Genomic DNA, 18,197 nt, shown 5'->3' with positions numbered 1-18,197 from the left:
TTTATTTAGCTTTTTTTTTTTTTTTTTTTTTGGTTCATTCCTTAGAATTTTCTATGTACAATTATGTCTTCTGTAAATAAGTTTTATTTCTTCCTTTCAAATATAAAATAAAAGACATCTCTACATTAACAAGGATGCCAGAGTATACATTTCCTTTTTCTGTATCCTCAATAGCTTCTATATAGGCCATGAAGGAGAGACAGTAGTACACAGAGGTCAATTCAGATTAGGAAAGATAAGATTAAAATCACTTTGGTTCAAACACATGAGAACAGCTGAGGAATGACTATGCTTCAGCATGTGATTAACACCATATATCACTCCTGAGATGGGGAGGAACTATGGCAGAGGGAAGCAGTGAAGTGCACACAGGTTTGTTTCTTTGGTTTATCAGCTCCTTATTTGAGCACAGAGATTCAACCAGCGATCACTGCTTCAAACTGTTTGGCCTTGGTCTAACTAGAAAACTCACTGGCAGACTTGTTTCTATTGCTAACTTACAGTTGGGCTTGAAGCAAGCAAGGGAAGAGTTCTCAGAATAGTCACAGACTGGCCCAGCCAGCCAGGGACTATCTGAGACCTGCTGGGCCCTAGGGACAATCGCCAAAGTCGGGAGAGATAAGAAGCCAGAGGGGGCCGGGCATGGTGGCTCATGCCTGTAATCCCAGCACTCTGAGGGGTTGAGGTGGGCAGATCACTTGAGGTCAGGTGTTCAAGACTAACCTAGCCAACTTGGCAAAACCCTGTCTCTACTAAAAACACAAAAATCAGCCGGGCGTGGTGGCAGGAGACTATAATCCCAGCTACTTGGGAGGCTGAGGCAGGAGAATCACTTGAATCTGGGAAGCCGAGGCTGCAGTGAGCCAAGATCATGCCACTGAACTCCAGCCTGGGTGACACAGTGAGACTCCCTCTTAAAAAAGAAAAAAAAGAAGCCAGAGGGGCAGGCCAGCCAGGGATCAGAAAACAAGAGCTCCAAAACAAGCAAACGAAACACTTGTCATTAGTGCAAAGTGTTAAGGACTTAAAATATCCTTAAAAAGCTATATCTTCTCTCTCTTTTTTTTTTTCCCTATCTTTTTAGAGATTGGGCCTCACTCTGTCACCCAGGCTGGAGTTCAGTGGCATGATTATAGCCCACTGCAGCCTTGAACTCCTTGAAATATTTGGAACCACAGACAGGAGCCACCATGTGTGGTTTTTATTTTATTTTTATTTTCTGGTAGAGATAGGGTCTTCCTATGTTGCCCAGGCTGGTTTCAAACTCCTGGCCCCAAGGGATCCTCCCACCTCAGCCTCCCAAAGTCCTGGGATTATACATATGTGCCACTGAACCCAGCCTCCTGTCTTCAACTAGAGTGTGAAATTACCATTCTGATAACTTTACAGTGTTGACTTTTTTTTTTTTTTTTTGAAATGGAGTCTCGCTCTGTCACCCAGGCTGGAGTGCAGTGGCGGAATCGCAGTTCACTACAAGCTCCGCCTCCCAGATTCATGCCATTCTCCTGCCTCAGCCTCCCGAGTAGCTGGGACTACAGGTGCCCGCCACCATGCCCAGCAAATCTTTTGTATTTTTAGTAGAGACAGAGTTTCACCATGTTAGCCAGGATGGTCTCCATCTCCTGACCTCGTGATCTGCCTGCCTCGGCCGCCCAAAGTGCTGGGATTACAAGCGTGAGACACCACGCCCGGCCTACAGTGTTGATTTAACAAACCTAATGATAGCAGGAAACTAAAAATCATGTCAAATGTTAATGCTTAATAACAATATCCTAAATAGTTTTTAATTTAAAAATTTGCCTGGCACTGTGTTATTAACCTGTAGTCCTACCTACTACTGGGAGGCTAAGGCAACAGGATTGCTTCAGCCCCAGGAGTTCGAGGTTGCAGTGAGCTATGATTATGCCACTACACACTCCAGTCTGGGCAACAGAGAGACTCTGTTTCTACAAAAATAAATAAATAAATAAATAAATATCAATTAGATCCAAATGGACTAAAATTCTCAACATACATATAAAAATAATGGAAGCAGACTGGGCATGGTGGCTCACGCCTGTAATCCCAGCACTTTGGGAAGTTGAGGTGGGTGGATCACCTGAGGTCAGGAGTTCAAGACCAGCCTGGCCAACATGGCAAAACCCTGTCTCTACTAAAAATACAAAAATTAGTCAGGCGTGGTGGCAGGCGCCTGCAATCCCAGCTGCTCTGGAGGCTAAGGCAGGAGAATCGTTTAAACCCGGGAGGCGGAGGTTGCAGTGAGCCAAGATTGCACCATTGCACTCCAGCCTGGGCGACAAGAGCAAGACTCCATCTCAAAAAATAATAATAATAAAATAAATAATGGAAGCTGTAGGAATAAAGGAATAATAACTTAATCACATATACTTAAAAAGATCAATTTACAAAATATAATAACACATTAAAACTTTATGTAAGAAATATCTTTTACCATATTAGAAAATATTTTAGGCTGGGGAGAGTGGCTCACGCATGTGATCCCAGCACTTTGGGAGGCCAACATGGGAGGATCGCTTGAGGCTAGGCATTCAACACCAGCCTGGGCAACATATCAAGACCCGACTCTATTTAATTTTTTTAAAACATTTTAAGGTTTGGTCAGGCATGGTGGCTCAAGCCTGTAATCCCAGCACTTTGGGAGGCTGAGGCGGGGTGGATCACCTGAGGTCAGGAGTTCGAGACCAGCCAGGCCAACATGGTGAAACCCCATCTCTACTAAAAATACAAAAATTAGCCGGGCATGGTTGTGGGTGCCTGTAATCACAGTTAATCAGGAGGCTGAGCAGGAGAATTGCTTGAACCCAGGAGGTGGTGGCTGCAGTGAGCCGAGATCACGCCATTGCACTCTAGCCTAGGTGACAAGAACAAAACTACATCAAAAAAAAAAAAAAGTATTTGTGAAAGCAGAGAAGCACAAATGGCTGGAAGAGCAGGATCTTTTCTTTTCTTTTGAGACAAGGTCTTGCTCCGTCACCCAGGCTGGAGTGCAGCGACAAGATCTTAGCTCACTGCAACCTATGCCTCCTGAGTTCAAGTGATCCACCCACTTCAGCCTCCCGAGTAGCTGAGACTACAGGCACATGACACCATGCCCGGCTAATTTTTGTACTTCATGTAGAAACGGGATTTCGCCATTCCTCAGGCTAGTTTCAAATTCCTGGCCTCAAGTGATCCGACCACCTCGGCTTCCCAAAATGCTGGGATTATAGGCATGAGCCACTGTGCCAGCCCAACAGCAGAATCTTAGGATCTCTGACAAAAGACCCAACATAAATATATCATTGGTTAAACAGAAATCATATTTAATAAGGAAAATATACGTATATGTAATTTTCTCAATAAAAGGAAAATACAAACCATGCACATAATACTTATACTATTATTTGTAAATGATTCAAATACATTTTTGAAAAAGAAAAGGGCCTGAGTTTCCTCATTCACAATAGGGTAAGTTAAAATAGGCTCGTGTGGCTATAACGGGCCATAGGTGTGCTGGATCGGGACCCTTCAGCTCTGGCTGGAGCCTGCAGGCAACGCATCCTGCAGCAAGCTGCTTCTTCTCTTCCCTTTTCTTGGGGTGTTGGACATCATCTTCATTTTCTATGTGAACTCTGTGCAGGAAAGCCTGGGAAGCCTACTTAAGCAATGAGCTCCAGGTCCTGCTTAGGTCTAGCATGTCGTCACTATACCTCTAATAAATCAACATCATGATGCACTGTAGCAACAAGACAAACAGACAGAACCTCCATGATCCACAAAAGGTAATGAAAATGACAGAAATGGCCGGGCGCGGTGGCTCATGCCTGTAATCTCAGCACTTTGGGAGGCTGAGGCAGGCAGATCACAAGGTCAAGAGATCAGGACCATCCTGGCCAACATGGTGAAACCCTATTTCTACTAAAATACAAAAATTAGCTGGGCATGGTGATGGGCGCCTATAGTCCCAGCTACTTGGGAGGCTGAGGTAGGAGAATTGCTTGAACCTGGGAGGTGGAGGTTGCAGTGAGCTGAGATCGTGCCACTGCACTCCAGCCTGGTAACAGACCAAGACTCCATCTCAAAAAAACAAAACAAAACAAAACAAAACAAAACAACAAAGAAAAGAGAAAAGAAAATGACAGAAATACCCCTATTCTTCTAATAGCTACATTTCTGTAAGTTAAATAATTCAAAAAATTTCTTGCATGTTGCCCAGGCTGGAGTGCCCAGTCTGGCACTTCCCTTCCTTTCCTTCCTTCCTTCCTTCCTTCCTTCCTTCCTTCCTCCCTCCCTCCCTTCCTTTCTTTTTCTTTCTTTTTGTCTCACTCTGTCATCCAGGCTGGAGCACAGTGATGCAATCTTGGCCCACTGCAACCTCTGCTCCCAGGATCACATAATTCTCATGCCTCAGCCTCCCTAGGATTAGAGGTGTGCACCACTATCCCCAGCTAATTTTTGTATTTTTAATAGAGACAGGATTTCACCATGTTGGCCAGGCTGGTTTCGAACTCCTGATCTCAAGTAATCTTCCCACCTTGGCCTCCTAAAGTGCTGGGATTACAGGTACGAGCCACCTTGCCCAGCCTCAAATTCATGTTTGGAATATGTTTTCCATTTAAAAGCAATTGTGGGCCAGGCATGGTTGTTCATGGCTGTAATCCCAGCACTTTGGGAGGCCGAGGTGGGCAGCTCACCTGAGGTCAGGAGTTTGAGACCAGCCTGGCCAACATGGTGAAACTTCATCTCTACTAAAATACAAAAATTAGCTGGACGTGGTGGTGTCCACCTGTAATCCCAGCTACTTGGGAGGCTGAGGCAGGAGAATCGCTTGAACCCGGGAGTCAGAGGTTGCAGTGAGCGAAGATGGCACCACTGCACTCTAGCCTGGGTGACAGAACAAGACTCTGTCTCAAAAAAAATAAATAAACAAAAATAAAACAAAAGCAATTGTGAGGTATGTAGGGTATAATTATATTATTCCTGCCTACATTTTTTTTTTTTTTTTTTTTTGATGACGGCAGTCTCGCCTCTGTCACCCAGGCTGGAGTGCCTTGTGCCTGTGGGCAGATCTCAGCCTCACTGCCCAAGCCTCCGGCTTTCCTCCCGGGTTCATGCCATTCTCCTGTCTCAGGCCCTCCCGGGTAGCTGGACTACAGGCGCCCCCACCTCGCCCGGCTAGTTTTTTGCTAGTTTTCAGTAGAGACGTGGTTTCACCATGTTAGCCAGGATGGTCTCGTCTCCTGACTCGTGATCGCCCCATCTCGGCCTCCCAAGTGCTGGGCACTGGCATTACACGGTTTGAGCCACTGCCGCCCGGTCTCTGCTACTTTTTAATGTTTCTTAAATGTCCTATTAACAGTTTGAAATTCAATTGTGGATTATGTCTTTTCAATTTTAATATCTTTAGATTTTTTTTATGAAGTGCATAGCTGAATCCTGAACACTGTAACTTCAATCTGATCAGCTTATGTATCTTTTCTGTGCTCTTCATAAAAGAAAGGAAACGCCGACTCAATTAAGTCATATTGTAGAGCAGTTCTTCTTTTTTTTTTTTTTTTTTTTTGAGACGGAGTCTCTCTGCCTCACCCAGGTTGGAGTGCAGTGGCGCATCTCGGCTCACTGCCAAGCTCCGCCCTCCGGTTCACGCCTTCTCCTGGCCTCAGACCTCCCGCAGTAGCTTGGACTTTAAAAACAGCGGGCGGCCCGCCACCTCGCCCTGGGCCTAGTGTTTTTTTTTTTTTGTATTTTTTGGTAGAGACGCGGTTTCACCGTGGTTAGCTGAACTGGTCTTCGATCTCCTGACCTCGTGATCCGCCCCATCTCGGCCTCCCAAATCTGGATTACAGGCTGAGCCACCGCGCCCTTGGCCCGGCCTTCCTTCTTTTAAAAATGAGACAGCGGCCGGGCTGCGGCTGCTCAAGCCTGTAATCCCAGCACTTTGGGGAGGCCGAGACGAGCGCGATCACAGAGTCTCAGGAGATTCGGAGACCAATCCTGGCCTACACGTGTGAAACCCCGTCTCTACTAAAAATACAAAAACTAGCCGGGCGAGGTGCGTAGGCGCCTGTAGCTCCCAGCCTACTCGGGAGGCCTGAGGCAGGAGAATGGCCGTTAAACCCGGGAAGGCCCGGAGCTTGCAGTGAGCTGAGATCCGGCACTGCACTCCAGCCCGGGCGACAGAGCGAGACTCCGCCTCAAAAAAAAAAAAAAAAAAAAAAAATAGAGACAGGATCTCTGTCACCCAGGGTGGGGTGCAGTGACTTGATCTTGGCTCACCGCAATCTCCACCTCCCAGGCTCAAGCGATCCTCCCACCTCGGCCTCCCCAGTAGCTGGGACCACAGGTGTGCACCACGATGCCCAGTTAATTTTTGTATTTTTTGTATTTTTGTATTTTTTGTAGGGTTTCTCCATGTTGCCCAGGCTGGTCTTGAATTTCTGGGCTCAAGGCAATCAGACTTGGCCTCCCAAAATGCTGGGATTACAGGCTTGAGCCACTGCACCTGGCCTTGCTCTTCCTTTTTTTGAGACAGGGTCTGGCTTTGTCCCCAGGCTAGAGTGCAGTGGCGCTATCATGACTCACTGCAGTCTCAGCCTCCTAGGTTCAAGGGATCCTTCCACCTCAGCCTCTGAGTAGCTGGGACTACAGATGTGCACCAACACACCTGGCTGATTTTTTTTGTTTGTTTTTTGGTAGAGATGAGGGTCTCCCCATATTGCCCAGGCCAGTCCTAAACTCCTGGGCTCAAGAGATCTGCTCATCTCAGTCTCTGAAAGTGCTGGGATTACAGGTGTGAGTCACTGCACCTGGCCAAGATGGTATAATTTAAGCAAGCTCCCAGGTTTTCCAGAACCACACAGTGAAGAGCATGGCTATAGAATGGTGGTTCTTACACTTTAGGTGTATGAGAATCACTGGGAGGGCTTGTTAAACCACCCCCAGGGTTTCTGACTTAGAAGGTCTGGGGTGGCATATGATATTCTGAATTTCTAACAAGTTTCTCTGTGATACTGATGTTGCCTGTCTGGGGACCACACTTGGAGATCCACTGCTGCCAAGGAAAGCATATTAGATTGTGAGAGTCAAAACCTGGGTTACTAACTGGCCCTATGACTCTATCAAGTAGAAATGCATTCAACAGAACAACCAATTAACAGTAGCTTAAACAAATAATAGTTTGTTTTTCTCATTTGTTAAATCCAGAGGTGGGCAGTCCAGGTCTCTGGGGTGCTTCTTAGAAAGTCAGCAAGAACACGCGGTCTTTCTTTCTTTCTGCTCCACCATCACTACCATGTGGCTTTTGTGTTCATAGGCACATGATGGCTGTGGAACCAAGTTCGGAGCAGAAAGAACGGAACAGAGATTGGGCATGGTGGCTCACACCTGGAATCCCAGCACTTTGGGAGACTGAGGCAGGAGAATTACTTGAGCCCAGGAGTTTGAGACCAGCCTGGGCAATGTGGTGAAACCCAGTCTGTACAGAAAAGACACAAAATTAGCTGGGAGGCACACACAGGTAGTCCCAGCTACTTGGGAGGCTGAGGTGGGAGGATCACCTGAGCCCAGGAGGTTGAGGCTGCAATGAGCCAAGATCATGCCACAGTACTCCAACCTGGGTAACAGAGTGAGACTCCATTAAAAAAAAAAAAAAAGAAGGAGGTTAGGGAGGGAAAGAGAGAAAGAGAGAGAGAGGGAGGAAGGGAGGGAGGGAGCAGAGTCAATGGTTCACTTGCCCTTTTGAGAAAGTTTACCCAGGAGCCCTGCTCCACGACTTCTGCTTACATCTCATTGGCAAACACAGACCAATCACTGGGCGGTAACTAGGGAGAAAGGGTGAGACTTACTGCTCAACACTGTTTGCCACAGGGACATCAGATATAGACAGAAAATCTTTTTTTTTTTTTTTTTTTTGAGACGGAGTCTCGCTCTGCCACCCAGGGTGGAGTGCAGTGGTGCGATCTCCACTCACTGCAAGCTCCGCCTCCCGGGTTCACGCCATTCTCCTGCCTCAGCCTCCCGTGTAGCTGGGACTACAGGCGCCCACCACTGGGTCCGGCTAATTTTTGTATTTTTTTAGTAGAGACGAGGTTTCACCATGTTAGCCAGGATGGTCTCGATCTCCTGACCTCGTGATCTGCCGGTCTTGGCCTCCCAAAGTGCTGGGATTACAGGCCTGAGCCACCGCGCCCGGCTAGACACAAAATCTTAAGTCCTAACTACTTGGAAGACTGAGGCAGGAAGATTGCATGAGTCCAGGAATTGGACTCATGCAATTGGACTCTTTCTCCCTCTCTCCCTCTCTCTCTCTCTGAAACAGTCTTGCTTTGTCACCCAGGGTGCAAAGACTGCAGCCTCGACCTCCTGGCCTCAAGCAATCCTCCCACTTTGGCCTGGGATTAGCGGTGTGAGCCACCATCCCCAAGACAAGGTCTCGCTCTGTTGCCCAGGCTGCAGTGTGGTGGGATGAGCTCATCTCACTGCAGTGACCCTATCTCTTAAATATATGTAATTTCAATGCTACAGAAGCTCCCAAATTAGGCACATACCTCAGCTCTGTGAGCCTCAGTCTGCTTATCCATGAAATGTATGAGATGCATGACTGGCATTTTGCGTAGGACAATTCATCAGTGTGTGGGGCTCTCCTGTGCATCGCAGAGTGTTTAGCCTCTCTAATCTCTAGATACCAAATGCCAATATCACCCACCCACAGCATTGTGATAAAACCACATACCTCTGTGGGTTTGCAAATACCTTCTGGTTGGGGTGGGATATGGGAGGGGACCACCTTCCTGGGCTGGAAACAACTATACTTTTTTTTTTTTCTGTCACACAGGCTGGAGTGCAATGGTGTGATCATAGTTCACACCATTGAACTATGATCACTGCAGCCTCAAACTCCTGGGCTCAAGCAATCCTCCTACCTCAGCCTTTGGAGTAGCTAGAAGTACAAGCACACAACACCATGTTCATCTAATTTTTAGGTTTTTTTAAGAGATGGGGGTCTCATTGTGTTGCCTAGGCTGTAGCCTCTTTTATAAAGGTTAGAGGTTTTTTTGTTTTCTGTTTTCTTTTAACTTTCTTTCTTTTTGAGACGGAGTCTCGCTCTGTTGCCAGGCTGAAGTGCAATGGCGCAATCTCGGCTCCCTGCAACCTCCACCTCCCAGGTTCAAGGGATTCTCCTGCCTCAGTCTCCCAAGTAGCTGGGATTACAGGTGCATACCACCATATCCGCGTGATTTTTGTATTTTTAATAGAAATAGGATTTCACTATGTTGGCTAGGTTGGTCTCGAACCCCTGACCTCAAGTGATCCTCCTGCCTTGGCCTCCCAAAGTGCTGGGATTAAAGGCGTGAGCCACTGCACCTGGCCTCCATCTACTATTGTTCCAATGATCTAACTACTTCCAAATCACTCCTCCATATTCCCAGAAGACCTTCCTCTCCACATTGGGCCTCACTCTCATTCCAGGTGACTTTTATTAGGTTGGTGCAAAAGTAGTTGCAGTTTTTGCCATTACTTTTATTTTATTTTATTTATTTTTTGAGACAGAGTCTTGCACTGTTGCCTGGGCTACAGTGCAGTGGCGCGATCTCAGTTCACTGCAACCCTTGCCTCCTAGGTTCAAGCAATTCTCCCGCCTCAGCCTCCCAAGTAGTTGGGATTACAGGGACCTGCCACTACGGTCTGGCTAATTTTTTGTATTTTTAGTAGAGATGGGGTTTCACTATGTTGGCCAGGCTGGTCTCCAATGCCTGACCTTGTGATCCACCTGCCTCGGCCTCCCAAAGTGCTGGAATTACAGGTGTGAGCCACCGCACCTGGCCTATTTTTTTAATTTTTTATTTATTTATTTTTTGAGATGGAGTCTCACTCTGCCGCCCAGGCTAGAGCGCTATGGCTCTATCTTGGCTTACTGTAACCTCTGCCTCCCAGGTTCAGGTGATTCTCCTGCCTAAGCCTCCTGAGTAGCTGGAAATACAGGTGCCCACTGCCACAACTGGCTAATTTTTGTATTTTTAGTAGAGACGGGTTTCACCATGTTTACTGGCCAGGCTGGTTTCAAACCCCTGACCTCAGGTGATCTGCCCACCTCGGCCTCCCAAAGTACTAGGAATACAGACATGAGCTGCTGCGCCCGGCCGCCATTACCTTAATGGCAAAAAGCACCATTACTTTTGCATCAACCTAATATGTCCATCTGGATGGTCCTGGCCAGACTGGCAGTTCCCCTTTACCAACACCCTTTACCTCTTCTCTATTTCATTTGCCCACACAATGACCAGAGCCCAGCACTTGCCATCCATGAGCAATTCCTTAACCTTAAACTTCACTGGCTCTGGCCAGGTGTGGTGGCTGTAATCCTAGCACTTTGGGAGGCCAAGGCAGATGGATCACTTGAGGTCAGGAATTCGAGACCAGCCTGGCCAACATAGTGAAACCCCATCTCTACTAAACATACAAAAATTAGCCAGGTGTGATGGCGCGTGCCTGTAGTCCCAGCTACTCTGGACACTGAGACAGGAGAATCTCTAGAACCCAAGAGGCGAAGTTGCAGTGAGCTGAGATCATGCCACTGCACTCCAGCTGGGGCAACAGAGCAAGATTCCTTCTTAAAAAACAAAAAAAACAAAAACAAAAAAACTTCAGTGGCTCATTCATGGTTCATCACTTCCTGCATCTCCAGTTTCTCATTCCCTTGGTCTCATTCTTCTTCCCTGCGCTGATTCACCCTCCTCAGCTTTTAGCCCCATTCTAGCTTCACATTCTTCTTCCTGCAGCCTGGATATGCTGATCCATCCCTCCTCCATTCCCCTGATCCTCACCTCATCCTTCTGGGAGAACACCAGCCCTGGCTCCAGCTGACTTTCTGCCCTCTTATCCCACACTTGGCAGCTGAGCACTGATGGAGCCAGTGCACACCCAAGCAGATGGTTGCCATGACAACCTGGTGGTCTCTGGCCGCCCCACCTCCTCCACTCCTGGGCTGAGAGTTCTTCTGAGCTGTCCTTGTCAGCCCTTTCTGTTTCCTACCTTTATCCTCCTCCCTTCTCATTGTCACTCTCGACAGATAACTTCACTCCTACTTGTAGGTGAAAATAGAAGCCATCAGGCAGAAGCCCCCTCAACATCCTGCCCCCGACTCCCACCCCACTGAAACATTTATTTTTATCCACTCTTATCCTTTCCTCCCTTTTATTGTAGGAAAGGTTTCCTTCCTGTAGTTAATCCCTCCACCTGAGCCCTGCATCCCAGCAGTTCAGCCTCCTCAGGGACCTTGGCTCTGAAAATCCCCTCTCTGCCCTTTCAGTATTTTAACATGTTAGCCTCTTTTCTTCTAAATGCCGACACTACTAGTCTCCCTTTCTCTCTTTTCTCTTGGAGTAAGGGTTCCTAACCTTTTTAAACTGTGGATTCCCTCAGCAGTCTGGTGAGGGTTTTTTTATTTTGTGTTTTGTTTTTTGAGGCAGAGTCTCACTCTGTCACCCAGGCTGGAGTGCAGGGGTGCGATCTAGGTTCATTGCAACCTCCACCTTCCCAGTTCAAGCAATTCTCCTGCCTCTGCCTCCCAAGTAGCTGGGATTACAGGTGCCCGCCACCATGCCCAGCTAAATTTTTTGTATTTTTAGTACAAAAATACCATGTTGGCCAGGCTGGTCTCGAACTCCTGACCTCAGATGATCTGCCTGCCTCAGCCTTCCAAAGTGCTGGGATTACAGGCATGGGCCACTGCACCCGGATGATGTTTTTTGAATACATAAAATGATACACATAGAATTACCACAGGAACCAATTACATACAATATGTTGTTACAATATTTTTAAGTTGCATGAATAATTTTTGACATAGTTATATATTTTCTTTTATTTTGTGCCCTTTATTAATGCATTCGATAATGAGATCTTGAAGTGGGCCTAATAACTTCTGTATTTAAATTTTTTTTTTTTTTTTTTTTTTTTTTTTGAGACAAGGTCTCACTCTGTTGCTCAGGTTAGAGTACAATGGCATGATCATAGCTCACTGTAACTTCAGACTCCTGGACTCAAGCAATCCTCCTGCCTTAGCCTCACAAAATGTTGGAACTATAGTCATGTGCCACCACGCCTGGCTAATTTTTTTTATTTTTATTTTTTTGTAGAGAGAGGGGGTCTGTATGTTGCCCAGGCTGGTCTCAAACTCCTGGTCTCAAACTCCTGGGCTCTCACCTAGGCCTCCCAAAGTGCTGGGATTACAGGTGTGAGTCATCACATCCAGCAATTTCTGTCTTTTTAAAATATTGATAATTATAAGCAATATTTTACAATATCTGCATCAAAAAAACTTTTTTCAGTAGCTGAGCATGGCAGCATGTGCCTATAGTTCCAGCTATTCGGTAGGCTGAGGTGGGAGGATTGCTGAAGCCTGAGAGGTTGCAGCTCCAGTGCATGGTGATTACACCACTATATTCCAGCCTGGGCAACAGAGCGAGACCCTGAACCCTCCAAAAAAAAAAAAAAGGGTATACTCACTGACCACGTCCTTATCTTCCACACGTCTCAATTTTATGATTTCTCAAACATCCATTTGTGCCAACTGTGTATAAGGATAAGCAGTGATTGTTTCGGCAGCATATATACTAAAATTGGAATGATACAGAGATTAGCAAAATTAAATTAAAATTCAAAATACAGAAAGAATAAGTAACCTTTTGCAGTCTAGTTTTACTCCATGGCCCAGGGCCACTAGTCTCTCCAAAGTTTCACATGGTCCCATGAATTTTTTTTTTTTTTTTTTTTGCGACAGAGTCTCACTCTGTTGCCCAGTCTAGAGTGCAAGTGTCATTCACTCAGCTCACTGCAACCTCTGCCTCCCAGCCTCAAGCGATTCTCCTCCCTCAGCCTCCCAAGTAGCTGGGATTACAGGTGCGCACCACCACGCCTGGCTAATTTTTGTGTTTTTAGTAGAGATGGGGTTTCACCATGTTGGCCAGGCTGGTCTCAAACTCCTGACCTTAAATAGTCCATCCACTTAGGCCTCCCAAAATGCTGGGATTACAGGCATGAGCCACCGTGCCTGGGCCCTTGAATTTAAAGTACCTTTCTCTTTTCTTTTTTTTTGAGACAGAGTTTTGCTCCTGTTGCCCCGCCTGGAGTACAATGGAGCGATTTCAGCTCACTGCAACATCTGCTTCCCGAGTTCAAGTGATTCTCCTGCCTCAGCCTCCTGAGTAACTGGGACTACAGGCATGCGCCACCATGCCTGGCTAATTTTGTATTTTTAGTAGAGACAGGGGTTTCTCCATGTTGGTTAGGCTGGTCTCGAACTCCTGATCTCAGGCGGTCTACCCGCTTCAGTTTCCCAACGTGCTGGGATTACAGGCGAGAGCCACCACACCCGGCTTTTCTTTTCTTCTTCTTTTTTTTTTTCAATAGGCATGTTTCAGAGCTCAGTTTGATTATGTAACATCTAGCATGAGTGACTCCATTCTGGTTTGGTCTGAATTGCTAGGGTCTAGGACAGAAAGCTAGTCTAAAGTGATGGCCTCCTGTAAATTGTATTTAACAGCATGAATAGGGTCTTACAGGGAGAATACGTGGTGTGGGAACATCCTAGATTGGAAGAGGATTAGACTAGAACCTGACAGTGAATGGCAAAGAAAAATGAAGGAGCAAGCAAAAAAAGCAGAAGGAAACCTGGCATGTGTCAGTATGGTTTCATTGCCTACCCCTTCATTTGGGACAAAGCCTTGATTTTGTTTTGCATTCCACCCTTCCTCCAAGTGGTTCAGCAATGAGTCCTGATTAATCCAAGCCAATCTTGTTATCACAATTTCCCTGCTAGGGACTGATTTAGGAAGGGACATATGATGCAATTCAGGCCAGTGAGATGTGAGGAAAGACTTCTGGGGGCTTCTGGGGAAGGTCTCCTCATTGGTTAAAAATAAAGAGACATATGGGAAGAGACACACTCACTAGCTGCATGTTTTCATGTTGGGATAGAGCATTGGAATGACTTGTATTAGGGTTTTCCAGAGAAACAGAACCAGTAGGTTCTAGATATAGATATATAGATAGATATTTATATATGAGGAGATTTACAGGAATTGGCTTATGTGGTTATGGAGGCCAGGAAGCCCCACGATATGCTCTCTGCGAGCTGGAGAACCTGGAAAGCCAGTGTGTAATTCTGTCTGAGTCCAAACGCCGGGTAATCAGCCGAGGGCCAATGATGTGGGTCCCACTCCGAGTCTGGAAGCCCAAGTCTGAGGGTAGGAGGAAATGGGTGTCTCAGCGCAAGGAGAGAGAGTGAGTTCACCCTTGCTCCATCCTTTTGTTCTATTCAAGCCTTTAATGGATTGAGGGATGCCTACCCACACTGGGAGAGCCATCTGCTTCACTCAGTTCATCAGCTCAAATGAAAATCCCTTCCAGAAACATCCTCATAGACACAGCCAGAAATAATGTTTTACCAGTTATCTGGGCATCCCTTAGCCCAGTCAAGTAATACACCCAATTAACCATCACACACTGCTACAGTCATCCTTGAACAGTGCAGAGAGCACCTTTACGACAAGCCATCGTCTTCAGGGTGGTAGATCAGAATGGTGGATGGTAGCTGGGAGCAGCAGCTCATACATGTAATCCCAGCACTTTGGGAGGCCAAGGCAGGCAGATTGCTTGATCCGAGAAGTTCAAGACTAGCCTGGGTGACATGGTGAAACCCTGTCTCTACCAAAAAAAAACAAAAAAATTAGCTGGGCGTGGTGGCGCATGCCTGTAGTCCCAGTACTTTGGAAGGCTGAGGCAGGAGGATCATTTGAGCCCAGAGGTTGAGGCTGTGGTGGGCCAAAATCATGCCACTGTACTCTAGCCTGGGTTATAGAGTGAGACCCTGTCTCAGAAAAACAAAAAGGTGGAAAGTACCCAAGTCCCTGATGACACTGCTGAGCCTTCAAATTAATCAGCCCTGAAGCTCTTCAAATGTGAGACATATTTTTCCTATGATTTAAGCTATTTGACTTGAAGTCTTTTTTTTTTTTTTTTTTTTGCAGCTAAAGGCACAGCCATAGAGAAGAATACTGCAAGAGCCTAGGCAGCAGAAAGCTCCAAAGAAGAAATGAGCTGGCATCTAAGGCTGCAGGGAAACGGAGTCATATGGAGACAGAACAAGGTACTTTAGGCTGGGTGTGGTGGCACATGCCTGTAATCCTAGCTACTTGGGAGGCTGAGGCAGGAGAATCACTTGAACCCGGGAGGCAGAGGTTGTAGTGAGCCGAGATCGCACCACTGCACTGTGCCAGCTTGAGCAACAAGAGTGACACTCCATCTCAAAGAAAAAAAAAATGGCCAGGCACAGTGGCTCATACCTGTAATTCCAGCATTTTGGGAGGCCAAGGCAGGAGCATTACTTGAGGTCAGGAGCTTGAGACCAGCCTGGCCAACATGGTGAAACCCAGTCTCTACTAAAAATACAAAAATTACCTGGGCATGGTGGTGTGTTCCGGTAATCCCAGCTTCTTGGGAGGCTGAGGCAGGAGAATCGCTTGAACGTGGGAGGCAGAGGTTGCAGTGAGCCAAGATCATGCCATAGCACTCCAGCCTGGGTGGTAGAGTAAGACTCTGCCTCAAAAAAAAAAAAATTTAAAAAAAAAAACCCACGAGTTCACAGCAACCATCCAACAGGGCTCAGATTTACCTGTTGCCGTAATGATAATGATGTCCCCTCTGATTTTAATCCTCTGTAAGGAAACAACCATCCACTTCTTTTGTTCTGTTTCTGCTTTCCCTCAGTCGCGTTTCTGTCTATAAAACCAATCTTTTGTGGCTGGGGCTGCGGCGGCTCACGCCCTGTCATCCAGGCACTTGGGAGGGCGATGTGGCTGATCACAAGGTCAGGAGATCGAGACCATGTCGGGCTTAACATGGTGAACCCTGTCTGTCTACTTAACATACAAAAATTAGCTGGGGAAGGCGGGTGTGCGGCGCCCCTGTAGTCCCAGCTGCCTCGGGCAGGCTGAGGCAGGAGCAATGGCGTGAACCTGGGAGGCAGAGTTTGCGTGAGGCTGAGATTGCACACTGCACGTCGCCTGGGGACAGTGCAAGACTCCGTCTCAAAAAACAAAAAAAAAAAAAAAAAAAAAACCCAGAACCACGGCCTAATTTGTAACCTCACAGAGATGACTCTGGCACTAGTGAACAATGCTGCTGTGATTTATGCGAAACCTCAGTTGGCCACATTTTGTTACTAAGCCAAAGTTGAGCTGGTTCCTCCACCCCTGTTGAGATCCCTAGAGCTATCTAAAGCCTGGGGGAAAAAAATAAGTCACTAGTGCTCAAACTGGTAGCTTCAAACCGCTCATAGTTAAGTGCTGAATGATTTGGTGGCCACTGAGGTGGGAATGTGGTTTTATGTTTGGAGAGATCACAGGCAAGTGTGGCATGATTGGCTGTAATATTTGAAGAACAAGACTAGCGAACAATACAGTCAGGATGGCTAAAAGTGACCCCAAGAAACCAAAGGGCAAGATGCCTGATTATGCCTTCTTTGTGCAGACATACAGAGAAGAACATAAGAAGAAAAACCCAAAGGTCCCTGTCAATTTTGCAGAATTTTCCAAGAAGTGCTCTGAGAGGTGGAAGACAATGTCCGAGAAAGAGAAATCTAAATTCGATGAACTGGCAAAGGCGGATAAAGTGCACTATGATCAGGAAATGAAGGATTATGGACCAGCTAAGGGAGGCAAGAAGAAGAAGGATCCTAATGCTCCCAAAAGGCCACCATCTGGATTCTTCCTGTTCTGTTCAGAATTCTGCCCCGACATCAAATCCACAAACCCCAGCATCTCTATTGGAGACGTGGCAAAAAAGCTGGGTGAGATGTGGAAGAACTTAAATGACGGTGAAAAGTAGCCTTATATCACTCAGGCAGCAAAGCTGAAGGAAAAGTATGAGAAGGATGTTGCTGTCTACAAGTCGAAAGGAAAGTCTGATGGCACAAAGGGTCCTGCTAAAGTTGCCTGGAAAAAGGTGGAAGAGGAAGATGAAGATGAGGAGTTCCCTATTCTACACTGGGTGCTGACTTTTTGGTATGTTTATCTCCTTCACAAAACCATATGACTTTGGTTTGCTATCTCTATTTTCCGAGCTTAAAACAGTATGCAAGGCCGGGCGTGGTGGCTCACACCTGTAATCCCAGCACTTTGGGAGGCCAAGGCAGGTGGATCACCTGAGGTTGGGAGTTTGAGACCAGCCTGGCCAACATGGAGAAACCCTGTCTCTACTAGAGATACAAAATTAACTGGGCATGGTGGCTCGTGCCTGTAGTCTCAGCTACTCGGGAGGCTGAGGCAGGAGAATTGCTTGAACCCGGAAGGCGGAGGTTGCAGTGAGCTAAGATCGCACCATTGCACTCTGGCCTGGGCAACAAGAGCGAAATTCTGTCTCCAAACAAAACAAAACAAAACAGTGTGCAAACTTGCACATGTACCCACTGAACCTAGAATAAGAGTTGGAAAGAAAAAAAAAAAGATATGGCAAATAAATCTATCAAGAAAAGGGGCCAGGCGTGGTGGCTTACGCCTGTAATCCCAACACTTTGGGAGGCCGAGGCAGGCGGATCATGAGGTCAGGAGATGGAGACCATCCTGGCTAACATGGTGAAACCCCGTCTCCACTAAAAATACAAAAAATTAGCCGGGCGTGCTGGCGGGCGCCTGTAGTCCCAGCTCCTCGGGAGGCTGAGGCAGGAGAATGGCGTGAACCCAGGGGCCGAAGCTTGCAGTGAGGCGAGATGGCACCACTGCACTCCAGCCTGAGAGAGCAAGACTCACTCTCAAAAAAAAAAAAAATCTACCAAGAAAAAAATACCAGTGTGCCAGCATATTATAGATGCATAATAAAAAAAAATAATAATAATCAAATGATCTACAAACAGGATTACTTTTAGGCTTATTTTCTTTTTTTTTCTTTTTTTCTTTTCTTTTTTTTTTTTTTTGAGACAGAGTCTCCCTCTGTTGCCCAGGCTGGAGTGCAGTGGCCGGATCTCAGCTCACTGCAAGCTCCGCCTCCCGGGTTTACGCCATTCTCCTGACTCAGCCTCCCGAGTAGCTGGGACTACAGGCACCCACCACCTTGCCCGGCTAGTTTTTTGTATTTTTTAGTAGAGACGGGGTTTCACCGTGTTAGCCAGGATGGTCTTGATCTCCTGACCTCATGATCCG

At 46.7% G+C, this 18,197-nt stretch overlaps 2 pseudogenes; both read left to right on the top strand.

Moving 5' to 3' along the window:
• Nucleotides 1–16,139: 16,139 nt before the first annotated feature.
• LOC108518315 (ATP synthase subunit g, mitochondrial pseudogene) lies at nucleotides 16,140–16,437 on the top strand (annotated as a pseudogene).
• A 20-nt stretch (nucleotides 16,438–16,457) lies between these two features.
• Nucleotides 16,458–17,164, top strand: LOC108518326 (high mobility group protein B3 pseudogene; annotated as a pseudogene).
• The last annotated feature ends 1,033 nt before the right edge of the window (nucleotides 17,165–18,197 follow it).

This window comes from Rhinopithecus bieti, unplaced genomic scaffold, assembly GCF_001698545.2.
Source record: "Rhinopithecus bieti isolate Rb0 unplaced genomic scaffold, ASM169854v2 scaffold_44695, whole genome shotgun sequence".
Taxonomy (NCBI): Eukaryota; Metazoa; Chordata; class Mammalia; order Primates; family Cercopithecidae; genus Rhinopithecus; species Rhinopithecus bieti.
Note: the sequence above shows the minus strand (reverse complement) of the source record. Positions and strands in the feature narration are given on the sequence as shown.